At 39.0% G+C, this 20504-nt stretch overlaps 1 protein-coding gene across 6 annotated transcripts in view; it reads left to right on the top strand.

Moving 5' to 3' along the window:
• Window positions 1–20504, top strand: part of foxn2a (forkhead box N2a) — a 69905-nt gene that overhangs the window by 11062 nt on the left and 38339 nt on the right. For 2 of the 6 annotated variants that reach the window (XM_077217392.1, XM_077217391.1), the window contains exon 1: window positions 12571–13122. The exons of 3 other annotated variants lie outside the window; for them this stretch is intronic. The gene's annotated coding sequence lies outside the window, so the exon portion shown is untranslated. Of the gene's footprint in view, window positions 1–12570; window positions 13123–16870; window positions 17021–20504 lie in introns of those variants that run through there. One more of the 6 variants, XM_077217398.1, reaches the window with a different exon arrangement.

Raw genomic sequence — 20504 nt, 5'->3', positions numbered from 1 at the left:
TCTGAGAAAATATGCAAATGACTGAGAGACATTAACAAGAAAAATAGGGAAACTGGACTAACAAACACAAGAAATAAAGAAAGCTAATAATGACAATAGATGGCTGGCGTTAGCAGAAGTGTGTGTGTGTGTGTGTGTGAGTGTTATTATGTAAAGCGAGAAAGCAGAAGCTGCAGCCGTAGCCCCATTTCGCTGTCTCACCACCTCCCCGTGACTCCTGGTTGCGTAGGAACACAAGGCCCATTCTGCCCTACGGACACACTCCTCGCTTCATTAGGCCCTGCTCACTGAGGCGGGGCGAGCGAGGCAGCACGCGTTCTTCACACACACACACACACACACACACACACACACGGTTCCCCAAAATCCACCGAGCCTGCAGGCAAGGGGCACACACACACACACTCATGAGGAAAACACACTCATCAACACATCTGCGGCCTCATTCGGTGTGTGTGTGTGTGTTTAGTCTACTGTACATTTTCACATTTACATTTGCACCTTAAAACACACACACATAAATGCATAGTTCTGCCATGCGTTCGGATTGGTTCATTCAAATGTAATCTTCCCAGCCAATCGATTTCACGTATTCATTGCTATGTCCCTCCACCTCCCCAGCTCCACTTGCCTAGATCTGCTTCCCTCTCTCTAGCAGCAGCGACGCGTTTCCTTTCATTTACGTTTTGAGGATTTAGCAGAACTGGCTAACTGACTCGGGTCAGACCATCAGGCTGTTCCGACTTGCGATTTTCTTTTAAACGGACGATCCAATCTACGGAAAGTCACATTAACGTCCATTGATGGGGTCAAAACTTTTATACTATTGCTCTAATAGAGTATTTAAGCTTCACCAACCAAGTATCTATTAGCAACTACCTTAGGAAATGCTAGCAATGTGCTTAAACATGCTAGCAACATGTTAAAGCTAGAAAAGTGCTAATTATTGTTAGCTGTGTGTTAAAACATGCTATTAATGTGCTAATTCATGCTAGCAACATGCTAATTCTAGTTAGCAATGTGCTTAAACATGCTGTCTATCTGTCTCTCTGTCTGTTTTTCTTTTTTCACTGTTCCTTCAAAATCTTCAAGCTTCTTCAGACTTGCAACGCTTTCTAAGCCATCATCCAAGTTTGTCTTGACAACCTGTTTTTTTTAAATCTAGTTTAAGTATAAACTTAAGTATAAACTGTCTCTGCCTTATTACTTTGTTTCTTCGGTTAAACTTCAAACTTTTTGGACAGTCTTAAAAATAAAGGGTGTTTTTGCAGCGATGCAATAAATAAAAAAGTATGGTTCCCCAAAGAACCTTTCAGTGAACAGAAGTTCTTAAAAGAACCATTTTTATTCTTAGTGTGAAGATCATAAATCTAGGAAACGTTTTCCACTATAAAGACCCTTTTGTGGAATGGAAAGATTTCACGGATGTTAAAGGTTCTTCATGGAACAATCAAAGCCGATAAAGACTCTTTATTCTTAAGAGTGCAGAAAAACTCATAGACTGAGTGTCTTTTTCAACTCTGCCATTTTAATAATACCAGGTTTAATAAAAGGTTTCCTTTGGAGAAATAAAAATGGATACTCAATTGCTGTCATACAGTAAGAGTTAGTGTTTTAAAGTATTGTTTTATATGTTTTGCATAACACAGCTAAGATCATTTGGTCTTTAAAGAGCTGTTTCTTTATGAATTAAAGTATTACAAACAACTTACGCATTGAATTAAAGTATTACAAAAAAACTTTAGCATTTAATTAAAGAATAACAAACAACTTTAGCATTGAATTAAAGAATTACAAACAACTTTAGCATTGAATTAAATAATTACAAACAACTTTAGCATTGAATTAAATAATTATAAACAACTTTAGCATTGAATTAAATAATTATAAACAACTTTAACATTGAATTGATGTATTACAAAAAACTTAAGCATTGAATTAAAGTATTACAAACAACTTTCAATTTAATATAAAGTAAATACAAATTACAAATAAAAAATAAAGCATTTAAACACATTCAATAAGGAGAAACAATTGTGAAATCAAAGACTTCTCACTAGTGATTTTTCTTTTTCCACATTCCCATGTACAAGATACAAACACAGACACGTAGGTACATGTGATATGTGCGTATCGGTCCCGCGTGTTGTTGTTGTCTGGGGTGTGAAGTTGTCCGTTAGAACAATGATGGCAGCTTTAGCATGTGCCGCGGCCCACGCTGGGGCTGATGGTGCCAGTGACAGCGGCAGACACAGCATCACAATTGTCCCACGAGACAAAAGTGCACTTGTGCCCGAGGCTGTGGGTGAGGGGCTCTTCACTGCACTGCGTTCCTCTACCAAACACTACTAGCTAGGGCAGGGTGAAAAATATCGATTTCTCGATTTTAATTCATTTTTAAGAACCGATATTGTTTTCTAAATCCCAAGATTTATGGATGTTTTAGGGTATGTTTACAACAATGTAATAAAAACAGAAAAGTGTTTACTTTGCATTTTTCGAGACAAAACGATCGCCTTTCACAAAGTCTGTGTTTGAAATCGTCCGCTATTCCCTCATTCACTATTCCCTACATTACTCCACTAATATAGTCCACTTGAGGGAGCGAATGAAGATGAGTGAAAATTCACATACTTTTGCACATACACCTGTGCATGACGTCACCGTTTTCACAAATTCGTGTTTTTGTATTTTACACGGAGACGATATCATTATCTTTTTCAAAAACTTGCACTTTAAAACCCGTTTTCAAAAGTTTGCATTTTCAGGCCTGCAAAACACGTTGTCGTGTAAATGAACGGCCAAAACGTATAACATTTTTCTGTTTTTAGTGTAAAATGTTGTCGTGTAAACGTCCCCTCAGTCTATTAGTAAAGTTCGGATCATACTGACTCATCAAATTAACATCAAAGTAATTTTGTTGATTTCAGCAGAATATAATTAAAATGTTGGTAACAATTTAGTTTAGGGTCCAATTCTCATTATGAACTAGTTGCTTATTAGCATGCATATTACTAAGATATTGGCTGATAATTAGTACTTATAAAGCATATATTAATGCCTCATTCTGCATGACCATAATGTACATCCCTTAATCCACCCAATACCTAAATTTAACAATCAGTAATTAGGAGTTTATTAAGGCAAAAGTGATAAATAGTGAGAATTGGACCATTATCTAAAGTGTGACCATCTAGTCTGAAGATCATAAGCTTTTCTGATTTTTTTTGATCATTTCTGAATAGAAATGATGGCTGTGAAAATATCACCTCTGAGATCATCAAGATGCAAAATGACTCAATGAAAAAGAAAGGATTCATATAATCACAATCATTTGTGTGTCTCTGTTTAAAAGCCTGAGTTGATCTTTTGTTTTGGCGTCTCACTTGAACAGCCGCCAGTTATCTAACAAAAGCCATTCTAAACAGGCCTGAAACACAATACACTTGCAAATCAGATTATCCTATTGATCCTGTGTTGTTTTATTGCCTCTGTAAATTTAGTTTTTCTTCAGTAATGTTCATTTCCTACACAGGCCAATGAACGCCTTTGGCAGTTAATTAAGTGAAAAGTAAACGAGTCTGAGTCGTAAAGTCTTAAAGGAACGGTATTTAATTGAGTCACAAAGTGCAGGATGTATTTGTAATTTTAATTATACACTGTTGGACTGTCCTCATCTCTCAAGTCGCAGGTTTACTTGCCCTCCATGCATATGTTTCATCCGTGTGTTTACATTTCATCTTATTATATTGCTTTTCTGATATCTTTTTAAAGCCATGCAGTCAATATGGCACTAAACCCCGTCAATATGCCAAAAAAGAGTTTATTTATTCTGTATATCTAGGCCAAATCAGACCGAGACTGTGGGTTAATTTCACTGCAGCTTCTGCGTCTTTTGCACTGCATGTCGAGTGTTTTATTAGCATCATGTGTCTATCAGCACAGATAAGAGTCGAGCAGGAGCTGTTGACACATTTCATAAAGGCCTGACACACACAAAGGCCAGTCAAACACGGGGCTTCTGTAAGCAAACACACTCCACTGTCACAGTGTTTAATAAGGCTCTCCGTGTCAGCCAAACGCCACCCGTGGAGATCATCCACACCTCACATCTGGAAGAGCAGAGAGTCTGTCCAAACGCCGCCTGCTTGTGTTTAAAGTCCCAAAAGTTTTTTGGCTTTTAGTATGAATTTGACAGCCTTATGCTAGTGTGCTCCAAAACAATGACAAAATTCACGTTTAGAAGATATAAGCATTGAAAACAGTTTCTCACTACCGCCAATATGGATGCATGATTTTGATGACATCACTCTGCACTTCAGCTTCTCATCAGATTTTCTGTCCAATCAAATGCTCTCTATAATCTGAAGCTCCGCCCCCTACACTATAAAAAGACGCTGATGCTGCAGCTAACATCAGTAACTTGTTCACTTAAATATGCTTTCCATTGCGAATGAAGTCTGGTTTCACGTCAGTGTCACGTGAACCGCCGCAGCTCCGGTCCAGAGACACGACACACAGAGCGGATCATGTGATCGAGTCGCTCAGACCAGAAAACCTATTGGACCTGTTTGATATTCTGCACTGAATGCTGTATTTTAAAGCGATATGTAGGAGATCAGGAGGAGAAACGGTTAGAGATTAGGATGAAACTGCGGCTTTACCGAGTTCAACGGCTCTGGCGGAGCTGTGATATAAACCAAACACTATTGGCTATTTAACAGAAGGGGAGGAGCTGCTTGATATGTGCCGCCCTGTCTTCCAGTTTCAGTGGAAATCAACACATTAAATTATGCTGCGCATTTCAAGGCATTTCATGTGTGTGTGTGTGTGTGTGTGTGTGTGTGTGTGTGTGTGTGTGTGTGTGTGTGTCTGTGCATTTCTTGAAAAGATCATTAGGGAATTATATTTTTTGCACAAGTCATTCAACCAAAATCATTATTTTAATTGTTATATTACACACTATTTCAAGCCCTAATCATAGCATCGCTAAGGGATAAAATGATGACATCATATGTTTTTTATTTTTTAGAAAGAAAAGAAACACAAGGCAGATGGCCAATGGGAGTGCCACAGTTAGTCGGCACTTGCCCTCAGGTGAATGCAAATAGTTCTTGTTAACCCGGTTTGTCCGCCCTTACGCCTTTATCTATGTAAATTGTCTTAAACTGCCAGAAAGTGAAGGCGGTGACTTGTGTGTTCAGTATTTGCCTCCAGGATTTTGTGAGACATAGTACCTATATGTATTTTGTCATACAGTTGAATCTGAATCCCAAATAGGGAGTTGTGAGATGTTTTAACAACATAGCAACTTCATAATAATACTCTGGCAACCACCAAAAACACCATACCAACTGCATAACACTCGGGCATAACCACCCAAAACGCCTATAGCAATTGCATAGCAACACTCTGGCAACCACCCAAGCAGCTGAATAGCAACTATCTGACAACAACCCAAAACACCCAAGCATCTGCATAGCAACAACCCAAAACACCCTAGCAGCTGCATAGCAACACTCTAGCAACCACCCAAAACACCCTAACAGCTGCACAGCAACACTTTAGCAACCACTCAAAACACCCTAGCAGCTGCATAGCAACACTCTAGCAACCACCCAAAACACCCAAGCAACTGCATAGCAGCACTCTGGCTACCACTCAAGCAACTGCACAACAACACTCTAGCAATAACCCAAAACACCCTAGCAGCTGCATAGCAACACTCTAGCAACCACCCTAAACACCCTAACAGCTGCGCAGCAACACTTTAGCAACCACTCAAAACATCCTAGCAGCTGCATAGCAACACTCTGGCAACCACCCTAGCAGCTGCATAGCAACACTCTGGCAACCACCCTAGCAGCTGCATAGCAACACTGTAGCAACCACCCAAAACATCCTAGCAGCTGCATAGCAACACTCTAGCAACCACCCTAACAGCTGCACAGCAACACTCTAGCAACCACCCAAAACATCCTAGAACTTGCATAGCAACACTCTGGCAACCACCCTAGCAGCTGCATAGCCACACTCTAGCAACCACCCAAAACATCCTAGCAACTGCATAGCAACACTCTAGCAACCACCCAAAACATCCTAGCAGCTGCATAGCAACACTCTGGCAACCACCCAAAACACCCAAGCAGCTGTATAGCAACACTCTAGCAACCACCCGAAAACATCCTAGCAGCTGCATAGCAACACTCTGGCAACCACCCTAGCAGCTGCATAGGAACAATCTAGCAACCACCCAAAACATCCTAGCAGCTGCATAGCAACACTCTAGCAACCACCCAAAACATCCTAGCAGCTGCATAGCAACACTCTGGCAACCACCCTAGCAGCTCGATAGGAACAATCTAGCAACCACCCAAAACATCCTAGCAGCTGCATAGCAACACTCTAGCAACCACCCAAAACATCCTAGCAGCTGCATAGCAACACTCTAGCAACCACCCAAAACATCCTAGCAGCTGCATAGCAACACTCTAGCAATCACCCAAAAACATTCTAGCAGCTGCATAGCAACACTCTGGCAACCACCCTAGCAGCTGCATAGCAACACTCTAGCAACCACCCAAAACATCCTAGCAGCTGCATAGCAACACTCTAGCAACCACCCAAAACATCCTAGCAGCTGCATAGCAACACTGTGTCAACCACCTTAGCAGCTGCATAGCAAAAGTCTGAAAATCACTCAAAACATCCTAGCAGCCGCATAGCAACACTCTAGCAACCAGAGATGAAGGTGATTGTATTCAGTATTGTGGATGCAGAAAGAGGATAAGCCAAAATTTTGCTAATTTCTTCAGGATGGTGTGGAGGTCAAGCAAGTTTGCATGTGAGATGATAGAATTACAGAACGGAGTCTGGCTCTAATGCGATACTGAAGACTGCAGAGATGGGTTTGCAGACTTGAGTACATTAAAGAGCTGCTTTAATTCAATAACCCTCCACTTCCAGATACCATGTCACGGCTCGTTTTGATGAAGTACAGCAACAAGCGTATCCATGCTTGCACGAGAGCAAGAGGATAGCACAGCGAATTATTGGGTGAACAAACCGTGCTAGTCATTAATGGAGTGTTTTATTAGCTTAAAGCCACCTGGAATGGAGTGGAGGGCCTGTGAATTGGCTGGGCAGAAATGCAGTGTGTGTGTGGCGTGGAGCGAGGCATTTGCGCCTGCTTTCCAATGGTCTGATTCATTTTCTGCATGAAAGGCTTTCAGTGAGCTGACTACAGCAGCCGCTAGCTTGCTGAGATTTATGGGCTATTAAAACAGCAGGGTATCTGACCACTACACCAGCAGCACACACACATATGAACACTGCATGGACACACCCTCACACACCATCTTAAGGAACGTCCATCCACAGATCAACCCCGGCTCACTTCATCTCTCCATCCTTTCCTTTCACTTTCAGTTCCAAGATTTAAGATTTTATTTGTCATGAATAATGTTGACTCCTTGATGAATTGCTTTTTTTCCTCTCCTGTAAGTCGCTTCGGATAAAAGCATCTGCTAAATGCATAAATGTAAATGTATGTAATAATAATAGAATTAATAGTAAACAAATATCAATAAGGACATGAGTAGCCAAATGTACAAAGAACATTTCCCTTATTGTTTTTTGACTTCTAATCCTTCATACTTCCAACCGCTTAAACACACGACACCCTTTTCAACTAAAAACGTAAAGCTTTTTATGCATTTTGGTCGTTTATTTACAAGACACCTGAAAAATGAAAACTTTTGAAAACGGGTTTCAAAGTGCAAGTTTTTGAAAACGATTTTGTTATCTTCACTGTGTAAACTACAAAAACACGCATTTGTGTAAACAATGATGTCATGCGTACTGGCCTGACATGAGTAATACAGTGTTTTTAGTTGTTTTTCACGGATCCGTGTGAACTGGGATCGTTTTGACTATGGTGTCGTCTGTACGCAAAAAATGCAGAGGAAAACCTTTTCAGTTTTTACATCGTTGTCGTGTGAATGTGAATGTACACTGAATCAACACGCAATCTATTTTACTTAAATTATTTGGTGTATTTCTGAATGAAATTGGAAATTCAATGAAAAAATAGGAAAGGTGGGACTCTATTTTTGAAAAATTGGGATAGACAAAAAATCTGAGATGTCAAAATAAAGGAAATACATGAGATCATGCAGAGCAACTTATTCAGTTTTCATAAATAATGATCTATTATCTATTATCATATATAATACCCTTTTTTCTATTTGGAATAACATGCACTGATGAATTATGTACACTAAGATCATTAATGAATATTTAGAAATTGTCAGTCTTTATTTCATGTTGACTTCAACGTATGACCTTTTCTTAGAACAACACGCTTGTTGGTCTTGGAACAATATTCTAATAGACCAATCAAGTTTCAGGGTTAGTCTAAGGGTGTGTTCGTACTTGGCAGGTTTGGTTTGATTTGATTAGAACGAAACCTGGTGCGATTGCTCTGTTAATGCGGTTCATAAGTGTGAACGCTGCCATCCAAACTCTGGTGTGCACCAGAAAAGCGGACCGAGAGCGCTGTCGACAAGGAGTGGACACTTTAGTAAAGCGGATAAGAAAACTGAGGTTCTGTAGTTGTGTGTGTGTGATGGAGGGATTCCTATTGTTTTGACTTCTTCGTAGGCTACATTTTATAAGCTCTTCACGCATTCAGCCCAGCACACAGCATTGTTTTGGATGTTAATCAAGTTCAGTCGCAAAATATTCGTCATAAAAGCCATAAAAGTTTTGTATCTTTAGGTTCAGTGTTTATAATGACGGTGTAAACGCTAAGCGGACCAGGACTAAATGTATATTTTCTTTTTTGCTCCGGACCAAAATAACCAAGAGAACGGAACTATAAGTGTGAACACAGCTTATACAAGCTTATCAACCAATTATTTGCTTCTGATTCTAAGTGTATAGTGAAAACGTTAAGGATGTTGCATCGAAATGTTATTCAAGGACCATGTCTATTTGTGGAACATGTCCTGCATGGCAAATGGCGCTCGAACACCAACCCCAATGGCAAACAGGTGACTCCTTAACACACTCTTTCTCCTCAGAAGCAACACAAAGACACATTTATTCTTATTCTCAAGATCTCAGAATCTGTTGTATTTACATGATTGCTCAAAAGCTTCCTTAAGAGAATCAGGCCAAAAAATTTCGTAACTCAATTGCTCCGAGCCGGTCTCCTTCAATTCTTTTAGTTCCTCAATCTGATTAGACTGGACCAGCACGGAGTAAGTCTTTTTAAAGGCTGATCTCCAATCAGCTCTATTGGCAAGTTGATTGTTATATCTTGTCTCCCAACCACTGGTACTGCAACTTCATTATCTCTGGGAATTATGGGAGGGCTTGTGGGAGAACGGGGAATCTCACAAAGTGCCTCTTAGCTCTATGAATAGCTCTGATCAAGAACATAATGGTACAGTAAGGACTGAAAGGACATGAACGTCCTCTGACACTTGATATTATGTTCACAATAATCCTTCTCAGTGACTTTGATTTTGCTTAGTAGGGCAAGTTCCTGGATCAGTCCTTTTTTAAAAGCAAATATGAAATAATTCCAAAAAACTTTTTTTTCTTTAAAACTTTTTTTTTTTTATATATATTTTTTCAACAGTCAACTCTGATGTTGAATATAAAAGACATCAAGGCCCTCTTTCACAGACAGCTTATTTGGATTTGCATTGAAAAAAGGTGTGGAGCAGTAAAGTTAACTGATGATTAAACCATTGGTAACCATTCGCATTACTTGAAATAAAATAAACAGTAACTGAAATATAATATAAAAAACTTCAAACTTATTTTATTTCAGCTATTCGCCGAAGCAGCATTTATCATTTTCATTTCGTTTAACTTGATGTTCCATCTCTATGACTGATAGATCTGTGAAATCCCTAGAAATACAAGAAAAAAGAAGCTAAGATTTTTGTGAAAGCCCAATCCGGAACACTAAGCCTAAACCAAACACTACAATCTGATTGGCTGTCAGGTATGTTGTTCCAGGACCAACAAGGATGTCCAGGAACGTGTCCTATAAAACCAAAGGTCTTTTATTTTCAGCATGTAAGCGAAGCTTTGAAAAACAATAACACATCTGCAACACATCAAAGAATCTATGGTTGAATATGCACTTTCAGTTTACCACAAATGACACATTTAATTTACAAGTGACAATGTGTTGTTGACATTGTAGACACACATACTAAATCACATGTGCAGTCCTGTCACGCAAGACTGTGAGAGAAAATGGATTCAGTCGTTCGATTAACAGTAATGCAAATAATATAACATTGTAAAGAGTCAAATCTGCCATGTTTGATACCTGTGGTTCAGGATACCAGCGCCTAACATTAACTGCAACAACAGAAAGGGTTCGTTTCCATTGCAAAAGACCAAAGAAATCCTGTTTGTCCAGTTAAACGACTAGATAAGTGTCGTATTTCATAAGGACAGACTGCTACAATGACCTGAATTCCTCTTGGTATAAATCCCCTGGCATTATCACTAAACTATGGGTTTCACAGCACGTAAGTACTAGGCTAGTGGTGCTTGAACCTCCTTATCATCAATCATCCAATCAACAATACAGTAGTTTTCTTTGCCTGCAGCTCATATAGAGGAAATCCAGGCGTCTTGCCTCCATTTCAGGCGATGCTAGTGTTCTCGCTGCATGCCGTGAGTGAGAAGTCTTGTGCGACTGCTTTTGCAACCATGTGTGAGAACGGCACTTTGGTGAGATGGAGCAGATGCACACAAGCAACGAGGTCATACAGTTGTTTCTGTCTCCTCCAGCCCTGTTGCTCAATCCTCTTGTACCAGTTTACAGGTTACAGGCAGTCTGTGGAATAATTTTCCCAGTTTACCCTAGTTTTATCAAGTCATTTACTGTTGATTAAACAAGCACTTTAGGCGTTAACAGTGCTTTTAACCTTTCACACCGGGGCTTTTTACACTGTGCTTCACCTTGGGTTATTGTCCTGTTAAACCCGGGGCTAAGCTTGAGTAAAACAACAATTCACACTTGTAATGTGCACCAGTGAATTGCGACGCTAAATAAATGTTATTTAGGTGTTTAGGAACAGACAAACGATCACTTAAAGTCGCCATGAAATCAAAATCGATAATTCTTATTTTTATGCATTATTGCAGGATTTATTATAGCCTAAATGATTTATCTGTGCACATCATTGTTATTTTTTAATTCATGTGCCTCATAATCTTTTATCGAAAATAATTTCCCCTTCCCTCGAGCGACATCTTTTCTCTTCTCTGATGACGTGTTTACTGGCGTGAGGGCGGGGCAAACTATCACTCACATGATCGACCAATAGCAAACCACAATCATCCAATCAATTCCACATGGGCAAAATCAAGCCCCGCCCTACATTTGTTCTTGTTCGAGAAGCCGTTTCTTCTAAAGGCTGACTGAAGTGCCTTCAAATGCGCAGCATGATTAAGGGTGAATCCCAATTCTCTGTCTTACCCCTTCCCCTTAGTTTTGCACGTTCACGTGAGAGTAATTCCAATTCTTGTTTTGATCGAGGGGGAAGTGGTAGATACCCCTTAAAACCAAGTATTGTCGCAAGCTTACTTGAAACCAAGGGGTACCCCTCGATCAAAAAGAGAATTGGGATAGCCCTTACTCTCACGTGAACATGCAAAACTAAGGGGAAGGGGTAGGAATTGGGATTCACCCTTATTGTGTTGACGTAATTTTCACTGAAACAGGAAGACAGGGCGGGACATGTCGAGCAGCCCCTCCCCTTTTTTTAAATGGCCAATAGCGTTTAGTTTATATCACAGCTCCGTCAGAGCCGTTGAACTCGGTAAAGCCGCAGTTTTCTCCTAATCTCTAATCGTTTCTCTTCCAATTTCCTACATATCGCTTTAAAAATAAAGCGTTTTGTGTAGAATATCAAGCAGGACAGATAGGTTTTCTGGTGTGAGCGACTGCGTGTCCTGTCTCTGGACCGGAGCAGCGGCGGTAAACATGACACTGGCATGAATCCAGACTTCATTGGCCTCAATGGAAAGTACCCTTTAGTGCACTATGTGCCATTCACCATATAGAAAATAGTAAATGTGTGAACAAGTGACCGATTTCAGCCACAGCTTCTATTAGGGAGGGGCGGAGCTTCAGATTCTAGAGAACATTTAATTGGACAGAAAATCTGACAGTAGCTGAAGTGCAGAGTGATGTCATCAAAATCTTTGATTCATATTGGTGGAAGTGAGAAACTGTAAGTTTTCAATGCTTATATCTTCTAAATGCAAATTTTGTCATTGTTTTGGAGCACACTAGCTTATAGATAACAGTAAGGGTTACATATACTAAAAGCCAAAAAACTTCAATTTTGACTTCATGGGGACTGAAAGTCACAACACAAGAAAACACTGTCACAACTTCCGTTTCATGCCTACTTTCAGTGCTTAACTCATTAAATATTCACACGCCCTGTATCAGTCACATACACTTTCACACTAGTTTCACCATCTGAGAGAAAAATTCAAATGAATTACATACCAATAACTCTAATTTCTTAGTGTGAATAACATTTGAATAATCTGAAGAACCTTTTTAAAGAAGCTTTTGTGCAATGGAAAGATTCCATGTGTGTTAAAGGTTCTTAATAGATCCATTGATGCCACAAAAAAAAACTTTATCTTTAAGAGTGTGTGAAAAGCCCAAATTATTTTATATCAAACTCAGCAATAAGTTTGAAAATATTTAGGTTTAACTACAAATTAAATGGAAAAGATCAGGAAACAAACAGCCGTTGAGGTTAAACAGAGAATTCGTATTAAGAAAGAGGGGGGGGGAAAGGTGAAAACACATTAAATAGAGTGGAATGGCGCGCGCCAAGAAGCTTCACCACTAGCGCTCGCGCGCGCTGCTGCAGTTGCCAGGGGATCTCGAAGGGGAGGGGTTATGATTGGCTGAAGTGGGTCTGTTGCCCTGGCAACGAGAAAGGGGTTTGGTAGCGTTGCTGTGCGGCGTGATCTGTGCGCAGCGCGGATGGAGGAAACAGTTTGAGGCTGAAACACTCCGACTATTGACGCGCTTCAGCGGAAAACGGGTCCGTGCGCTTGAATGTGAGTAACCAAATCCAGTTCGGCGCTTTCTGTGGTATCAATGGAGTTTATATGTGTGTGACTTAGCGCAGAAAGTTAACATTCTACAGACAAGTTCACGTGAAAAAGCATGGGCGGATATCAGGCTGAGCTTCGGTTCCTGTATTGTTTCTCAAGTGCTCTTGTTTGTTGTCGTTCACATGTCGAATTTCACGGCATTCTTAAACGGAATCATTTAAACGCGCGAACATTCCTTCGCTTCTGCCATGTGCTCGAATCCAGCAAACAACTTCTTTTGTGATCGAGGACACTTGCTCAAGTGTTCTCACGCACTTCTGAGTGGAATACCGATATGTTAGATTATTTTGAGCGTCAGTCTTTGTCTTTGCTTCTGAAATCGAATTCGCGCGAAACAAATCAATTTCAAAAATGTTTCAACGTTCCATTCGTCTGTGACGAGATTCTATTGTCTTTTCATATTTGTATATGTGAGTAGTTGATTAATAACCTGAATATGAACTTTTTTAAACATTATTTTTTTATTAAGCAGCGTATGTCATACTAAAAGACCATAATATGTGATATATTTGGTTTTAAAATGATGCTAGTTCACATCATAATGTTACATTTTATATTTATTTGAATTAATAAGGGAAAGTGTACGTTATAGATGCTGTAACCAGTCACCATTTAGTTTATTTTAACTTAACAGTTCACTTAAATAGTGCTTTGGTGAGACATTTTTTTAAACCCCATGTTGTTGTTTTTAAACCCCCAATTAATAGTTCAAAAATGCATAATACTTACGGAAAATGTTTAAAAATTGTTTTGGATTGAGCATATCAACTTACTTATTGTCAACTACCCACATTTCTGACCGAACTATTAATGATTGATATTTTACCATCATGTAAAATATTTTTAATTGGAATAAATTGTTTTCATTTATGTGGTTTTCATTGGTTTACATAAATATGTTAGAAACACAACAGCATGACTTTTAGGGTGCTTTATTAGTGATGGATGGATTAAGAATATTATTTAGTTATTTTTTAAGATCATCACCATTGGGCAATAATTGTGATCGAATAATTGGTTTTGCGGTGTGTCTTGTTGATGAATTACTCACATTTTCTACTGTCAAATATTGTTTTGTGAATTGGATGAGAAAATAAGTGTTTAGTTGAATCAGTAGTGGTCTTCCTTTCTAGATATTGGCATTGGTTATCTAAAAAAACCCGTATTGTTTAATGATCACTGCTGTTTTAGTCAAAATGAAACTATAATGTGTTACAAACATTGTACACGGTCATGGGTTATGTGAGTCACAACACCTACACCCAGTGTCAGGGTTGTTTTTGACAGGAAACATTTGAGTTAACTTTACTCAGTAAATAACTTAGTTCCTCTCAGGTCTGGGAATAAACATCGAGCCATTCTTGTAAGGTTTTGAAAAGAAGCTTGACCTCATTGACATGATGCAATCTGTTCACAGGATAATCGCTTTCAGATCAAGTCTGCTCATTGATTGAATATCCTTTGCTACTTTTCCCCAAGGCTCAAGTCACAACAACTTATTATGCCAATGATCACATCTCCAATTCATAGCCCGTTTTTCTCACATCATTCTAAAGTGATTTTGAATCCCTTAAATGCCGAAGCTTAGGTCTTGGCATGGCATTACTTCACGAGAAAGTTAACAGCTGGGGGAATTCTCTTCTAATCTTATCAAGATGTTTTTATGACGCTGTGGTCGCATGTATTGTGTAGAGGTTAATGTTTGACACCAGTAATTAAAATAGATTGTCAGCTGGAAAACTAAGAAACACAAAAATATTGAAATTTACCACAAATTAAAATTCCTTTAAACGGGACTTTGGTGAACAATAATGTGTAGGCTAGATGGGATTGGTTGTGTATGTGTATTGGTTTCTGATTGAACGGTATTATTATAATGCTCAGCCCTAATTAATAAGTGGTACCTCATTAATGTCAAATAGATTAATTGAGTTAAAGTCATACTTTTTAATTGTGCGGTTGATAGGGTTGTGGGTTGGTCAGTTCTCCAATTTCAACAGATGTTGTTTGTTAACCGCCAGACCCAAGATAAACGGCACACAAAGGCGACAATATAAAATAAACAATTGCTCAACCTGTTGTTTAACTGCAGCTGAACAGACTAGAGTCCTTGGTGCACTTTTGAAAGTTAAAAGATTATAGTCTTCTAAAGTTTTAGGTTCCACAAAGAACTTTTTAATTGTGTAGTTCTTTAGGAAACGAGAATAGTGCTTTAAAGAACATAGAAACCAATGCACTGACCTGAAGAGCCTCTAATGAAACATCAACAAGTTGTTTACTCTCCAAAGAGCCGTGAAGCTCAAATCAAGAACCGTACGAAAACGCATGGAGAAAGTGCTAAAACATCTTTATTTTAAGAGTGTACAGTAAGTGTTTTTGGTCATATATTAGCCTTCAGTTCAACATGAAATCAAAATGGACACTTGATCACTTTCTTAAAACACGTTTTTGGTCTTATTGAAGAAGATTCAAGTGCACATCATAACGCAATACATAACGCAAATTATTATATTTTAACTCATCATAAAATGTGTTAAAATATAACAATATGCGTTATAAAGCCTCCAAAACGGCTTTCCTTTTCCGCTGACATCATCAAGCCCTGTAATTTTTAACCCCCCTCCCCCCCAGCCACCTGTCAGAGATTAAACACCATCCAATCAATTCTTTATGCATACATTTAAGATGCATAATTTTTTCTTCATTCAATAACACGTTTCACTCAAAACATGTCATATTATGGAAGTACATTTTTTTTTAGGTGAATGTTTGTATCAAATGAAAGTGTGATAGTGTTCATTTCATTCAATACATTCTTCTATAACAATTGTTTTGATTGTAAATGCGTCTGCAGAAATTTAGAGATAAGATGACGGGTTGATCTATGAATTCTGGAAAAAAATTTAACGTCAAGTAACTGTCCCAGTGAGAGCCTCTTACTCAAGTGAATGGTGAATGAAACCCCTCACTGGTGTGTTTTAATGGGCCACTCAAGTTAGTACTGCTTTCTTTTCTTTGTCATCTATATCACTGAGGCAAAACACTTTTGAGAAGCATTCAGGAATGCCTGTAGAGAACGGAAGTGTTCACTGATGAGGATGTGAATTGGCTGAATGGATATTTTTCCGGATGGGTGTTGCAGACATTATGGGATGTCCTGTCTTAGAAGTGAAACTAAACACACAAGGGAAACTCTGGGTCTGTCATGTTTCACCACAAGCAAAATATGTCATGCATGTTGAGAAGTAACTCTGAAACAATGGTGAATATGCCAGAAGATGATTGAAAACATGTTTAGTCAGTGACGAAGAAAATCTTTTGTGTGTGGCTCACTTACTTGACAGCTTTAGAAGTGACGGACGTTTAATTCTTGATGTGCGTTTATTGAGCTTATTCAATTTCCCTAGTTTAAATTAGATGTCGTTGACCTTGAGACCTGCGTGCGCACGAGTTGGGATTGGGAATCTAATTAAGAACCAGTTCTTAAAGTGAACTGGAATTTTAAACGGAGCATTTTTAAGATTTACTTTCTGAGACGCATTAAAAGAATTCTTAAAGAAATCCCAATCGGAGTCATTAAATAAATTGCGTGTATAATTGTCATCACTAGTCACGCCTCATCCACCCAGTCTCTGGAATCAGGCCGCGTTGACGCTCATGTCTGTTGATAGTATCTGGCCTTTGTTTGCAGGTGACTGTGTAACGCCTGCAGCTGCTCGTCACTTATCAGCTAGACGTCTCCTCCTCCTCATCCTCCTCCTCCCTATTATCTGTTTTCTTCTTTCCATCCGACCAGGAGGAGGGAAATACCCCAAGATCTCCAAAGGCCGCAGTTGTCTTGGTAACATGTGGCACTAATCCAATAGGTGGATGCTCCAAAACTGTGTTGCAAATGTAAAAATAGTGCTTTCCTCTTCCTCCAACCTTCCTTGAGCTCCATCAGAAAGGCAGTTTCTTACTTAGAAGTTAAGAAATATTAATTATGATGTGTTTTTATTCAGAATGCATTGGACACTTTGGGCAGTTCCATATTTTCTTTCACTCTTTTTTCACTTCCCGACAAAGACGGGAAAGCTTTTTAACAGTGAAGCAAATGAACAGGAAGCAAATGAACAGGAAATTGTGTTTCTGCTGACACTTCATATGTATTATATATTTAATACGGCTGTCAATCATTAAAAAAATGTGTATTTAACTTCATGTACGATTATTTATTCAGATTAATTGCATATCAATATTAGCTAAGAAAAGTGCCCAAATGAAGATCATGTTGTGATTACATTGTGGCATTTGAGTAAATCATTGTATAGACAAAAAGTCTGATTGTCCATAATCCACAGCAATCCATTTAACCATTGAGTTTTGTAAAAGTCATTCACACCAAACGCGTTTTTGCATTCTGGCTGCTGCAATATTTGTTGCTTTTCTACATGCATAACATTTTTGTTAATTATTTAGCATATTTTTAAGGGCTCATTTACAGTCCTAGTATTTATCATTTATTAGTGCAGCCACAAGAAGGATAGGAAATGTAGTTTGGTCACACACTTGAAAAATGGATGGAATGAGAAGTATTTTCAGGCAATAAAATGCATGCAGTAGTTTTATACAGTAAGTATTCACCTTAATTGACACACTCCTTACTCAGAAAGTCTGGGCTTAATGAGTTTTTCCGCTGATAATTATGACATTTCGGTGGCGCTCTCATCTCATAAATACAATAATTCCGACATGACTTGAAGGCAGAAGTGCATTTGATAGATTAACAAGCAGGTTTAGGACTAGTCATCCATGGCTCATTAAATTCCTAAGGCTGTTTATTAGGGATGAGAGACGCTTTGGTAGTCCCGCATCCGTCAGTTGGTTGCAAACGGCGTTGTTTGCGAAGAATCCCACGTGGCGGGCCCTCGTCGTGCGTTTCCCTCCCCCTTTCGATCTCCGCGTCTGTCGTGTCTCTGCGCAGGGGATTTGATACATGCTGCCATTAGTGGCCGTTCTCCCATTGAAAGCGATGCTAATGTGACCGTTGGCCTGATTGCGAGGGAGAAAGTGAGGATCTGGACGTGCCTTGTGTCACTGGTAACAATGGCTCTTTGTGTAGGTCACTCCTTGCTGAATACATGGGGTTTGTTTAATTGAGATAGCAATAGGACAGGAACGTTAGTCTCGGACGAGACTAGATTACACACACCGGTGCAAAAACAAGAACTACCGGATCGGCAGATAGCAGTTTTTGTATTATTTGTGCAACAGTTCAAGAATGGGTGCAAGGAAACGTATGCGGTTTGTTTGAGCTGAGTTTTAGGGATGGGATTCATAAGGATTTGTCCTTTTAAATGTAAAAATGTCACAATCAACCATTCATTAGATATGCTGATGCAAGTCTCAAAAGCCTTAATCAATATCTCGGTTGTTCACGACTGATTCATGAGTCGTCTTGACCAAGGAACTGACTCATAATCTGTTTGAATAGTCAATTGTCATGCTGAACATTTGCACAATATAGATGGATATTGTGTTAATAGTTTTTCTATTATTTTCCTATAAAATAATAAATTTTAGATGACACCAGTTCTTGATTCCAAACCCTGTGTTTATTGGTATCAAAAAGAAACAATATTGCAAGAATGAATTGCTGTGTGGTTGCAAATGGTGACAGAGATATGAGGAAACTTAAATGCTGTTAACCACTGTAAAAACATTTCACAAAAATTTCTGTAAGGATACCAAACTGGATAATTTAAGTGAGGTGATGTTAAGGTTGTCTGGCATGGCAAGTCTATTGTCTTTTGGGATTTTAGGTTACGGTATAAAGACACTTTTAGCTGTCAAAGCAGAATTATTTTTGTGAAATGGTTCACATAGTCACTTCCTCTTGTAGTTGCACTGAAGCTTGTCTTGTCAGTGCAGTCACATGTAGATTCACGTTTCCAAAACAATAAAGTCGACTGATAGATAGCACACAAAATACAGGAAGTAACTTGAACCATGTTAATTTAGAAAAACACCAAACTACATCATTGTGTGAAATATTAATATCTAAGCTTCTTTGCTGTGTTTGAACTTAAGTGGGCTCAGTAGGTTTAGCCTACACACCCAGTGAGATCATATAATATTTCCTCTTGATTCATCTCTCTACTTAACACATTGAGATTGAGAAACAATCATTTCTGGAGAGCCTTTGAACACTCATTGTGGGACTCAATGAATCTGTGCTTTCATTTGGTTTCATTTCAGTATTGACAGCATTTACATTTAGCAGATGCTTTTATTCAAAGCCATTTACATGGCATTTAATACATGCAGTTTATGATTTCATGCTTTTCATGGAAGTTCCCTGTTGAAATGGGTAGTTTCTGCATCGGTACAAATCAGATGTTCATTGTTGAATATTACATATTACATGTATTTGTATGTTCAACAAAATACTGATAACAAAAATCTGTGAGAGCAATGTTTGTTGCTAATTAGCTCAAGGTATGATTCATGTAGGAATTATTTATGCATGCACAATAGGAAATGATATGCATGCACAAATAAATAAAATGTTGGTTGAAGGATGTACAAGCAGGTGTTTTCAAGGTTTGGGAGCATGTCAGGGAGGGTACAATACAACAGGTCAGAGTGGTACAATTGTCTTTAATTAATTAATGACTGGGGTGTGACGAGATCTCGTGCCACTGAAATATGACGAGATTTCCCGTCGAGTGAAAAGCTGTCTCGCGATATCGCCATGACTGAGCGTGAGGGTGAGATTACAATAGAGTATTCCACCGCTACACTCACATTCGCCTAAACTATCGTTTTGCTGTTTTTATAAAAAAATAAAAAGTCTGCTCTGCTCATCCAGCACGAGTTGCCGTTGCAATCAGTGCAGCACGAATCACAGTTCAGTGATCGCATGACGATGGCGGAGGATTGAATTCGTTGCGCAACATAGACTAAACGTCTGATAAATGTCTTATCTTGTAGAATGCACGCTCAGCACCGCTGCTCCATATACACAGAGTACGCGCGATCACGAAAGTGAAACGCGAGCTCCCTGATGTGCATTGCGCACAAATTAGGCCGCATACAATAGTCTGTCTCCCAATACCCATCTCTGGACTGTTTATTTGCGGCTATCGTCTCTGTTTGCACTTTGAATATTGAGAGAGTAGGCTACTGTAATGTCTCAAGTACAACAGACAAGGGAGGCTCTGTTTCTGAACTTATAATCGGAACGCAAGAACAACTGTCGAGACAAACACACCAGGCTCGTTTCTCTACCAGCCTTTTCCGAACTCACCGCATTAACCCTATAGCTGCCGGTGCAAAATAAAACA

Source organism: Siphateles boraxobius, unplaced genomic scaffold (assembly GCF_051911475.1).
Source record: "Siphateles boraxobius isolate OS27281-9 unplaced genomic scaffold, OSU_SipBor_1 73, whole genome shotgun sequence".
Classification (NCBI taxonomy): Eukaryota; Metazoa; Chordata; class Actinopteri; order Cypriniformes; family Leuciscidae; genus Siphateles; species Siphateles boraxobius.
This window is presented reverse-complemented; position numbering and strand designations above follow the sequence as displayed.